This window comes from Protopterus annectens, chromosome 10.part0 (assembly GCF_019279795.1).
Source record: "Protopterus annectens isolate FY-2018-M chromosome 10.part0, PAN1.0, whole genome shotgun sequence".
Lineage (NCBI taxonomy): Eukaryota > Metazoa > Chordata > Ceratodontiformes > Protopteridae > Protopterus > Protopterus annectens.
This window is the reverse complement of record NC_056744.1, coordinates 559,611,086-559,623,585: the sequence shown is the minus strand read 5'-3', so window position 1 is coordinate 559,623,585 and position 12,500 is coordinate 559,611,086.

Sequence of the window (12,500 nt, the reverse complement as noted above, 5' to 3'; positions counted from 1 at the left end):
ACACCAGTACTATTACAGTTATATTTACCACAAATGTGTAAAAAATATCCATTCAAACAAAAAAGTTCTCCAGTATTAATGTGTGTACAATAGCTACATAACCCGCACCTAGACATCTGCCAAAGCTTTTGTTCATCAGCTTCATGTTTCAACGGTCTTTCCAACAAACGTTTTAAATTATTCCTCTTCCTATAGACAATCAGGGGTTTTTGACTAATTTTTTATCTAAAATTACTATCTTCCATCAAGATAGACCAATTCTTATATAAAATATCTTGTATTGCATATGAGTCCACAGTAAACGTAGTAATATAGGATAATCTAAAATTCCTTTCCCCAAAAATTTCAGAATTCACTACAGTATGCACTGAGGTCATAATATTGCTGTCATTCATATTTTTGACACTCAAAATAGGACCATAAAAACCAGAAGAACATTTATTAGTAACTTCCAACTTGATGTCACCCACAAGTCCACAGGATAATCCCTCCTAATAAACATTTCTTCCAACAATGAACATTCATTCAAAAAATCTTCAAAGGTAGATGTCATACAGGCAACTCTAACAAATTGCTCCTTTACCACAGCTTTTTTATGGGTCCTAGGGTGACAGCTAGAAAAATGGAGAAAGGAATTAGAATAAGTTGGTTTCCTATATATACTGGACACATATCTACTATTTGCCCAATCTTTCGTTAATTGGACATCTAAGTAATTAATAACTTCAAAATCCACAAAATGAGTGAATTCCAGAAACGTAGTGGATGAATTAATAAAATCCATGAATTCATTAAATCCAGTCATATCCCCCTTCCAAATAACAAACAATCATCAAGGTATCTAACATACAAAACACAATATTCAAATAAGGGGTGATTAAACACATATCGGCGTTCCCATTCACACATTATAATATTCCCATACAAAGGCCCACAAGCTGCCCCCATGACTACCCTACTGTTCTGCAAAAATAGTTGCTCATCAAGTATAATGTAATTATTCCTGAGAACAAGTTCCAACAATTCAAAACCTATGAACCTATAAGAAATATCATATGGCTAGGCTTGCATAGGCCTTAGGGCTATTAGCCTAGTACCAATCTATGAACCAACCTATGAACTTATGAACATATAAATTTACATGATCTTGTACTAGCCCTTTCTGAACCAAGTAGTCCTGGAACCAATCCAACTCTACATCATGTGGAATACAGGAAAACAAGTCTTTAACATCTATCGTAATGAAAAAATAGTTAGGATCAAAAAATATTTTATCACATTTTACCAAAAAATCCCAATAATCAATACATAGATGTTCTTCTTGTTTTAAAAGACTTTTCAATTTTTTATCTAAAAATGCAGATATAGCAGGTGTAATGAAATTATGAGCATCAACAATGGGGTGCATGGGGGGATTATTTAAGTCTTTATGCAATTTTGGCAGGCCGAAAATGGTAAGAATAACTGGAAATTGAACCTTTAAAAAATTAAATTCATCCAATGTAATACGCTGCTCTAATAACATGTCACTGAGTTGAGTTGAAATTCTGGCATAGGCTACATTTAACTCATTCCTAGATACTTGTCTACAACTATCACTAAAAAGAATTGTATACATTCTCTCAATATAATCACGATAATCCATAATTACAGCACCATCACCATTGTCCAGCTGAATAACCCTCACTGGTAGTTGTCTAACATGATTAATCAAATCATATTCTTCACTATTCCAATAGGACACCTTCCTATCTCTCTCTTGTAAGAGAAATCTCAAATAAAATTCACACATCTTTTCAAAAAATACCAGCGTAGAATGTAGGGGGATGGGGTTGCAAACACTAGAGACCCAGAAAGGCCCCTTATCAACAGATTCACAGCTTTGGATGATCTTATAAGGGATCTCAGCTTCTTACTGAAGCTGACCAGGGAGCTCCTCCACTCATGAGATTTTACTCTCTTTTGCAACAGTTTCTTCCTTCTGTTTTAGAGTTTGTTTATGGCAGGAGACCACCAGATTGGCTTCCTTTTTTTTGGAGGATAGTGTCTTGGTTCTGTTTGGGATAGCACAATGCATGCACTCGTGTAAGTGCTTATAGAGTGCATTTGCGTAGAATTTAGCAGTCATAATTGTATTGTCCATCTGCATGGGTGTCATGAAGTTCACCACTTCTGTCTTAAGAAGCATGAAGTTGGCTTTGGAGAAAATTTTTACCATGGTTTCCTTAATGGTGAGTGGGGGCAGGATGCGGATATCTATGGTGATTAGCTTATGGTTGGATCTGACCAATGAGGAGTTGACTTCAGGTATGGAACACTGGTCACTCATGTTGGTAATGACTAGGTCTAGGATATTGTTGCCCCTGGTAGGGGTGTGGATAATTTGATCCAGGGCATTTGAGTTTATGAATTCCAGAAAGCGTTGAATGAAGGAGTTGGTACATGAGTAGTTTTCCCAGTTAATGGTTGGGTAGTTGAAATCGCCCATTATTAGGGTGTTTGGCTGAACCCTAATATTTTCCAGTATATCAAGAAAAGAGGAGTGGGAACTCTGGGGCATGGTGGGGATCTGTAGCAAGCTACAATTTGGATTGCAGTTTTGCCCAGAGTTAGTTGCACTTAGGTTCATAGGTTCATAGGTAAGTACTAGGCTATCTGCCCGAGGGCATCTGTAAGCCTAGCCAGAATGTGTTGGCTTTCACCGCTCCCTTAGATTAGTTCCCTGTGCCTCTGTCCAGCAGAGCCATTAGTTCCCTGTGCCTCTGTCCAGCAGAGCCACTGCAGTGATCCTTAGGATAAATTTTCTGTTTCCCATCCACTTGTCAAGGTTTCTCTTGAAGAGTGTTAGTGAGGGACTCTGCCTAATGTAGGTTGGAATCTTGTTCCAAAGCATGGGGAGTCTCTGGGACAGAAATCTATCCCTTCAGCATGTCCTATTTATCGTTGTGGTGAGGTTTAGATCCCTAGTGCATGTGGCTCTCGGGGATTTGTTTTTTTTAGGTGAAGCATGTCCATCAATTCTGGGTTGGACATGGCCTTTTATGTCAGGCAGAGATCACGTCTGAATAGGCGGTATGCAACCGAGTATAGCTGGAGTTTCTTCAGTCAGGCTGCATAGGGCATCTGTTTGAGGTCAGTAATTGTCTTGGTGAGGTACCTCTGGGGTCTTTCCAGCTGTTGCAGGTGTCTTGTAAGGTACATCCCAAATATGGCGTTGTACTCTATGATGGGTCTGATGAGTGAGGAGTAAAGGGGCACAATAACCTCTTTTGTTCTAGATGTGAACCCTTTTGTGATTAGGTGGGCCACGTAGAAGGATTTTCTAAGCACCTTGGCAATATGATTATCAAAGAAGAGATTACTATCTACTTGGGTCCCCAGATCTCTTATTACATTTTCTGTATTTAGGGGACTACCACGTATGTGGTAGTTCACGGGTACTTTGTTTTTTTCCAAAGGGGGATGACTAGACACTTTTTGGCATTTAGTCTGAGGCCATGATTTTGACACCAGGTATCTGTCTCAGTGAGACCCTTCTAGAGGATGTCTGTATCAGCCGGAGAGTCAATTATTGCCCCCAGTTTGCCATCATCTACAAACTTGGTCAGCCATAGTCCTCATGTGCTTACCTGTACCTCTGAGAAGTATATACCGAACAGGAGGGGTCCCAGGACTGAGCCCTGGGGGACACCACTTGTAACGGGTTTTCCTGCAACTCTCACCATGTGGGTTCTATCCATGAGCCAATTGGCAACCCATCTCATGATGTAGGGGTTTATGTTCAGGCTGGTGAGCTTATCAATAATACCAGAATGGGGAATGGTGTCAAAAGCCTTTGTGAGGTCTAGGTAGGCTGTGTGGACCTCCTTTCTCTCACCTACAGCCTTGGTAACTGTCTCAAAGAAGTACACCAGGTTTAGGAGGCATGATCTGCCCTTAACAAAGCCAAACTGGGTAGGTCTAATGTTTGAGGGTGCCCAATGTCTCTGTTAATGAGTTCCATGATGATGCCCTGCTAGACAGGGGTCCAGGGAAGTAAATAGTGTGGGAAGAAATAGCCAGGGAATTGTTATGGCTAGGCTTGTATAGGCCCTAGGGCTGATAGCCTAGTACCAGCCTATGAACCTATGAACCTATGCGCTCCATAGCCTTGCAGACCAGACTAGTCAGGCTTATAGGGTGATAGTTCCCGGGGTCCATTGTGGCTCCACCTTTGTGGAGTGGGATAACTGTTGCTGTGCACCACTCTGTAGGTATATAGCCTGTAGAGAGGCTGAGTTTGAAGAGTGTGTTTAGGTGATGGGTTAGTTCATTTTGGAGTTCATGTAAGACACAGCCTGGGACACTGTCTGTTCCCATTGAAGCTGTGATTTTGGATTTGGATAGGGCTGTTTTAATCTGTGTGTCAGTCATTGCCTGGGTTCTACATTCTTTTGGTATGGCCCTTTATGGGGTGAGAGAGGGGTGAAGTTTGCACTAAACCTGTCTGCCAGAATGTTGGCAATATCAGTCAGTTCAGTGTATTTTGTGCCATTCTGCACTAACTCAGAGCAGATCTGAGAGTTTTCACTTAGGTTCTTGACATAGCTAAAGAAAGCTTTGTTGTTATCTTTGGAATCCTTGGCAATTTTTCTTTCGAAACTAGCCTTAGATGATTTTATGAGGGATCGTAATTTCTTGCTGATACTGATCAGGGATGTCTTTCTTTCTTGGGATTTTACTCTTTTCTGTACTAGTTTCCTCCTTCTATTGTATAGCTTGTTTATGGCAGGGGTCCACCAAACTGGTTTCCTTTTCTTGGGGGAGTGAGTCTTGGTTTTGCTTGGGATAGCACAATCCATGCATTCTTTCAGGTGCTCATGGAGTGCCTTTGTAAGGGATTTAGCAGCTTGGACAGCATTGTCCTTTAGCATGGGGGCTGTGAACCTTTCCACCTCGGTCTTAAGTAACATGAAGTTTGCTTTTGAAAAGTTTTTCTCGGTGGTTTCCTTGATTGGCATGGGGCGGAATGCGGCTATGCAGTGTAATTAGTCTATGGTCTGATCTAACCAGTGAGGGGTTGACCTCTGGTGTAGAACAACGGTCGCCCATGTTGGTGATGACCAGGTCCAAAATGTTGTCACCTCTGGTGGGGGTGTTGACCAGTAGATCCAGGGAATTTGAGTTTATAAATTCTAGGAAGCGTTGGGCAAGTGCGTTAGTATTTGAGTAGTTCTCCCAGTTAATGTTTGCGTAATTGAAATCACCCAGTATTAGGGCATTTGGTAGGACCTTCATATTTTCCAGTGTCTCCAGAAATGCGGAATGGGGGTACTGGGTCATGGTGGGTGATCTGTAGCAAGCTACAATTTGAATGTTAGTTGCACATGGATGATCTCTGAGGCATTGTGCTGTGCCACTAACCTGAAGGTGTGGGTATCCTTGATGAATATGGATACATCCCTGCCTTTTGTGTTTCGGTCTGGGATCTGTGGCCAAAAAGTATTGTATGAGTTATAGCCTGGTAATGCTGGGGTGCTCTCTGGAACCTTAAACCAGGTTTCTGTTACTGCACAGATATCAATGTTCTCCATACTGAGGAGTGCCTTGAGTGCATGCATTTTGAGGTTTAGACTTCTGGCGTTGAGTAGCATTACCCTAACTTTTTGGTTACTTGTGCTATTTATGGTGGTGGGTTTGTCTTTTGAGCCTTGCCTAAAAAAGGCACTATGGGGGTGGCAAAAGCCTTGGCCAGTATTTAAAAGCCTAAGGATGACAGGTGGAAGCCATCTCTTGTGAAGCAACATGGCTTGTCGAGCATGTCATCCCAGGCAGACAGATACTGGATCACCTTCGAATGACACCAGAAACTTAGCCAATTGTTGAAATTGATATTTTTTTCTTTATACTGTGCCATCATTCATGGTGAGGGCAGGATGCTACTCAGGGTCAGGGTCATACCGGCCTGGGCTTTGTGATCAGAGAGCTCTTCCATGTCTCTTTTCATGTAGTCGAGGGAGGTACATCTCAGATCATTCACACCAACATGGACAATGACAGAGTCGTATTTGTACTTGTTCTGGAGTGACCTGAGTGCTTGTGTTATGTGGCAGATCCTCACACCCAATAGGCAGCTAACTGTAACCTTCTCCTTGTCCAGCCTAGTTAGTGGGACATCAGTGTGTCTAACTATAGAGTCGCCTATTGCTAGTGTGCCGGGTATGTTATTTTGCCTTAAGGGCTATGATTGCGTTGCATACTGATTATGTGAGGTATGTGTTTTATGGTTTGTGATGGGGTGTGGAGGTTGCTTGGGTGTCTGCTTTGGAGGTCTCTGTTGCTTTTGCAGATTTTCATTTAGAGCCTCCAAGTATGTTTCCGTGCATTTATGTGTGTTATTTGCCTGTGTTGGTTTAGTAAGTCTATGTGAGACTGGTGGTGTGTGGCAAGTATTTTCCTTCTCCTCTTGACTGTCAGTTATAGTCTTTGGTTGAGAGAGCTTTGCCTCCTGTCTTGCTGGATAATTGCATATCTCGCATATATTAGTGTTTGGTGGTAGGAGGAAAGGGTTGTCTGTGTACATGAGGCAGTTGTAACATTGCCACAAAATGCCCAGATTCACCAGTTGGACTGGCGACTACACCTGAAACTGCCCTTTGGACATGCCTAAATAGGTAAAGTGATCTATTTTACTGATTGGCTGGTAGAGACGAATAGAAAGCCTTGTCCTTCTGGACAGTATAGGGGGGTCAAGTGCTAGGGTTAATTAGTGCTTGCTATGAGTTTTGAGCAAGTGCTTGACTGTGAAATGAATGGTTTGAGTGCTTAAGTTGAAAGTTTGTCTAGTTCCAAGGGAAAAATTGAAGAGTAGACTTCGTGGAGCCGGGAATAGTTTAACTTTAGCTAACCGGCACTGCTGGGATGCATTATGCTGAGCAACTAGCCTGGAGATGTGGATATCCTTAATGAATATGGACGCGCCTCCGCCTTTAGTGTTTCGGTCCAGGTTAGGTGGCTGAAAGGTGTGATATGAATTATAGCCTGGTAATGCAGGGATGCTCTCTGGAGCCTTGAAACAGGTCTCTGTCACTGCACATTTGTCGATGTTCTCCATTTTAAGGAGTGCCTCGAGTGAATGCATTTTGAAGTTTAGACATCTAGCATTGATTAGCATTGCCCTCAGATTTTGCTTGCTTGTACCTGTTAAGGTGATAAATTTGTCATTTGAACCTTGCCTAAAAAAGGCACTATAGTGGTAGCAAGAGCCGTAGCCAGTATCCGGAATCCCAAGGGATACAGGTGCAGGCCATCTCTGGCAAAGCATCGTGGTCTATTGATCATGTTATCCCAGGCAGATAGATACTGGATCCCCTTAGAATGACACCAGAAGCTTAGCCAATTGTTGAAGTCAATCATTTTGTCCTTGTACTGTGATATCATTCTGGGTGATGGCAGGATGCTACTCAGGGCTAGGGTCATAGCTGCCTGGGCTACAAGATCGGAGAGCTCCTCCATGTCTCTTTTCATGTAGTCGAGGGAGGTACGTCTCAGGTCATTCACACCAACATGGACAATGACAAAGTCATATTTGCACTTGTTGTGGAGTGACCTGAGTGTGTGCATTATGTGGCAGATCCTGGCACCTGTCAGGCAGCTGACAGTAACTTTCTCCTTGTTTAGCCTGGTAAGTGGAACATCAGTGTGCCTGACTATAGAGTCACCTATGCCTAGAGTGTTGGGCACATTATGTCTTATGGGCTGTGGTTGAGTGGCACACTGAGTTTGTGGGCTATGTATCATTTGGGTTGAGTTGGGGGGGTGGAGGTTGCTTGCGTTTCTGCTTTGGAGGTCTCTGTTGCTTGAGCAGATTTTTATTGAGAGCCTCCGGGAATATAGGTGTGTGTTTCGTGTTTCTATGTGTGTGTTTTGGTGGTGTAGGTTTTGAGGGACTATTAATCCAACCAGAATTAAGGTACAGTGCCCAGGAAAACCAAGAAACAACTTTAGAAAATGAAAACAGGCACCAATGGAGGTGAAATGAATAAGTCTGAATGCTGATAATGGAAACGACAGCTAGGTTTATTCAGTACATAAACGCACACATCACATGGCGTTTTCATCCACCGGACTTCATCAGATGTAACATATTTTGTCTGTGCTGTATCAAACCTTTTTATACCCCTTCCCCCCGTAGTTATTTGATCAATCAATTAATGTTTAATTAATACACTTAAAGTGATAACACTCAAAACACTTTTATATTCATTCAGGTACATTCAGTAATATTACTAAATTAATACAGGAATAAAATACATGTATTTAAGAAATTCATACATGCTCAATAATATAAAAAACACAGTTAAAAAATAGTTGTATACTATGCGTTAAAAAAAAATTTAAATGTTAAAAAGGTATATGTGTATATATATATATATATATATATATATATATATATATATATATATATATATATATATATATATATATATATATATATATATATATATATATATATATATATATATATATATATATATATATATATATATATATATATATATATATATATATATATATATATATATATATATATATATATATATATATATATATATATATATATACACACACATATATATGTATATATATATATATATATATATATATATATATATATATATATATATATGTGTCCTACAAGGAAACTTACAGAAAAATGTCTGTTTATTCACTATGTGATGAGTGTGGTGTGGTGCAAGTGTTTACCTTCTCCTCTTGACTGTCTAGTCCAGTCTTGGGTGAAAAGAGCTTTGCTTCCAGTTTGGCTATATAAGTGCATTTCTCACAGGTTGTAGTGGTAGGTGGTAGGAGAAGATGGTTGTCTGTGTACATGAGGCAGTTGCTGCATTGCCCCAAGATGCCCAGATTCATCAGGTAGACAGGAGAAAACACCGGGAGCTGACCCGTAGACATGCCTGGATAGGTGCTTATTTATTAAGTACTAAAAACTGTTTGCCTATAGACAAGTGAGGAAAGTTGAGTGCTGTACTAATTTGTAGCTTATTTAGTGCTTATGAGTTCTGAACAAGTGCTGAGCTAAAAGAAACAGATTTTAGTGCTAAAACTAAAAAACTGGCTCGTTCTAAGGGAAAATTTGAACAGCAGACTTTATGGTGCCAGGAATAGTTTAACCCTAGCTAAGCAGCACTGCATAAAGTGTATTTTTTTTAAATATAACAGTAGCAAATGAGCAAACTGATTTAAACAAATTACCCAATTAACCAGCAAAAAAGCTAAAAACTAAGCCCCGTTCCAGCAGTCTTCAATCAGACAAGTTCTACCTGCACACTCCTGCCACTAGGGTGCAGGCGAAACTTCTCCAAAAAAAGATGGTCTGGATTAGTGCTCAAGTTATACAAACAAAGCTAGATTCAGCAGGTCTGAATTTAGTCTGTGGTGCAGTAAACAAGGCGTACCAATTTCAGAAAGAAACAGTTCAAATAAGCAGGCACAATAAGCCTTTAACCTGAAACTCCCAGCTCAGAAGGGCAGAATCTACCCTCTCCTCCCACAAGAGTGAAGACTACACCTTCTTAATATAAAATAACTGGCCCAAAGCCCAGTATATATATATATATATATATATATATATATATATATATATATATATATATATATATATATACACACACACACACACACACACACACAGACACACACACACACACACACACACACATATTTATATAGAGAGTGCTATATTTGTGTGTATATCTATATCTATCTATGAAAGTGTAAAAGAAATGTAGAACGCCTTTTCCTCAATGTCTTGAAATCTTTGGTTTTATTATTTTACTTGGTTCATTGGCTATTGTACCAGAGGAAATTTTAATTGAATTTTGGCAGCAGCTCACTACAGTGGAAGAATTTGGCATTTCAAGACACTGAGGAAAAGGCGTTCTACATTTCTTTTACACTTTCAGTTGTTCAGCTTGAACGCTTTTGCTGTTTTTTGTTTGGGAGTATTACATCATGGAGTCTGATCGGGATGCCTCACCGCAAATATCACCCTGTCTTGAAAGAGGAGAAATGCAGAAGGTTCAAGCCCAATTGGCCGAACTAAGGGGTGAAGTGAGCAAACTGACTTTATTATTGACTAACATTGGTTACAAAGTTACTGACAATTATGACACAAGTAAACATTTGGGTCAGCAGCGACAAGCACTAGCAAACATTTTCAGCTAATAATTTAACTGCTCTGACTCATGGCCTTGAAGGAGTTCATAATGACAGTCTTGACAACACCAATGATGCTTCTATTTGTATCCAACATCTATCACCTGGAATTCCTAATGGACAAGGTACAGCACAAAGATGTGTACACTCGATTGATCTGCCCGTTACCTTGCCACCAACAGAAAAGCAGAATAGCAGTAGGTTGGGCATTTCCGATTTTACATTCAACTTCTCTTTTGGGGATCCAGAAGAAGAAGAAGCGAAACGTATAGGTACCAAACCTAAAAGGATGTTGGCCAAGAGGACTTATGCCAATATTGATAGTGGAGCTTTAAACGACAAAGGTACTGATAATATTCTTGAACCACCTATGATGACTGACAAGTTGTATAATAATATGAATAATCCTTTAAAAAAATTCTTGGACATCAATTGTACTTTCGATAAAAGGGAAATGGACAATGAGCAAGTTGAAACATCTGCACCTAAAGGAACACTCAGGGATTTTATCTTTACCCTGGGTAAAAAATTGAATATTATAAACAATTTGAAGTTAGACAATGCTTATCTCACCAAATGTATTGATTCAGAAATCGTCCCTATGGGGTTGAGATTTTTCAAACATCCTATGGGGATTGATTTACCAGAGAATATTAGGTCTGAATTTAACCAGTTTTTTGACCAATGTGTCTCACAATTTATGCATCTTTTGATTAAATTTAATGATGAGAAACTGGTTAAATGTATGCAAGATGTAGAAAAGTTAAATTAAATGATATTAAGTGACCTTTTATTCCCACAGTGGGAAAAACTATATGTTAAGCAGTTCAACATGGCCGACAGTAGTATTAAGAAAGCACATAATAGAAAAAGTAGAAAGCTCCAAAGAGACATTGAGCAGTACAAAAAGGGTAAGGCATATTTATGGGGTAAGAATAATAACAATCACAAGTACGGTAAGAATGTATACTCAAGTCTAGATGGAAATTAATTAGATTATACACATCAAAGGGAGGAGAAACCACATTTTTATTACAAGGAGAAAAAGGGACAAAAATGAGATTGGAAATGAGGAGGGAATTGGAAAAAACACCACCCATTGCAAAATCAAGGTTACCAAAGGTTCACAAGGGATATGAATGCTCCAGGAATGAGGAAAGAGATGAGGTATTAATTATTACAAATAACAGTACCAGTCGGGATACTGGAGAGAATATTGTTAAAGATGGCATTACAAATTCTTACACAAACATTAACATATACAATTATACTGACCTTCCATTGAATATTTCTCACTTTGAACTACTTTCTAAAGGGATGAAATACATCCTTGCAACAAATTTTAGATTAGTAGACTGTCTTAGTGAGATTAAATTGTATATCAGGAAATTGAATTTGGCCATCATGTTTAAAAACACCTTAGACAACAAAGCAAATCAAAGAAAGGAGATAAAAACACTGAAAAAGAAAAGTAATTATATGCCCCCCATGCATCCTATTATTTCTATTTATGATAAATCTGTTACCAAACAAATATACCAGTTACAAAATCATTTAAGTGGTAAAAAAACTAAATTTAACCTGTCTAAGGAAGAATATAAGGTTTTACAAGATTTGAGGAATGACAGAAATATTCGGGTTATGAAACCTGATAAAGGGGGAGGCATAGTAATATATGACAGTATTGAATATGCTTCCAAAATGCATGATTTACTATACATGTCAGGCAATTATGAGATTGTTTCACAGAATGAAATCAATATAGCCTACAGGAGTATAGACATGCATATGGAAGAATTTTGGATAGGCAAAAGAATTACTGAGGACACCTATAATTACTTGAAGGTTGAATATCCTACACTAGCATCTCTTGTTGGAATCCCTAAAGTACACAAAAATATTGACAATCCACCTTTCAGACTTATCATCTCTGGCAGTAGATCTAAGACAGTCCCTACGGGGGCTGCTATAGACATCCTGCTCAAACATATTTATGAAAAAATGTTGCATTTAGTTAGAGATTCTTGGGAATTTTTGAAAAATTATCCTGTTAACCTTTGGAAAGATGACCTGTTATTTGTCACTATAGATGTCATCAATTTGTTCTCTTGTATTCCTAAAGATGAAGGGTTAGAAGCATTTGCCAATAGTATCAGGAAGTATGCTGAATTTGATTGGGATAAAGCTTGTTTGATTTTGGACATGATATCATTAGTTTTAGAACACAACTACATCTACTATGAGGGAGAATACTTTAGGCAAACCAAAGATGTAGCTATGGGAGC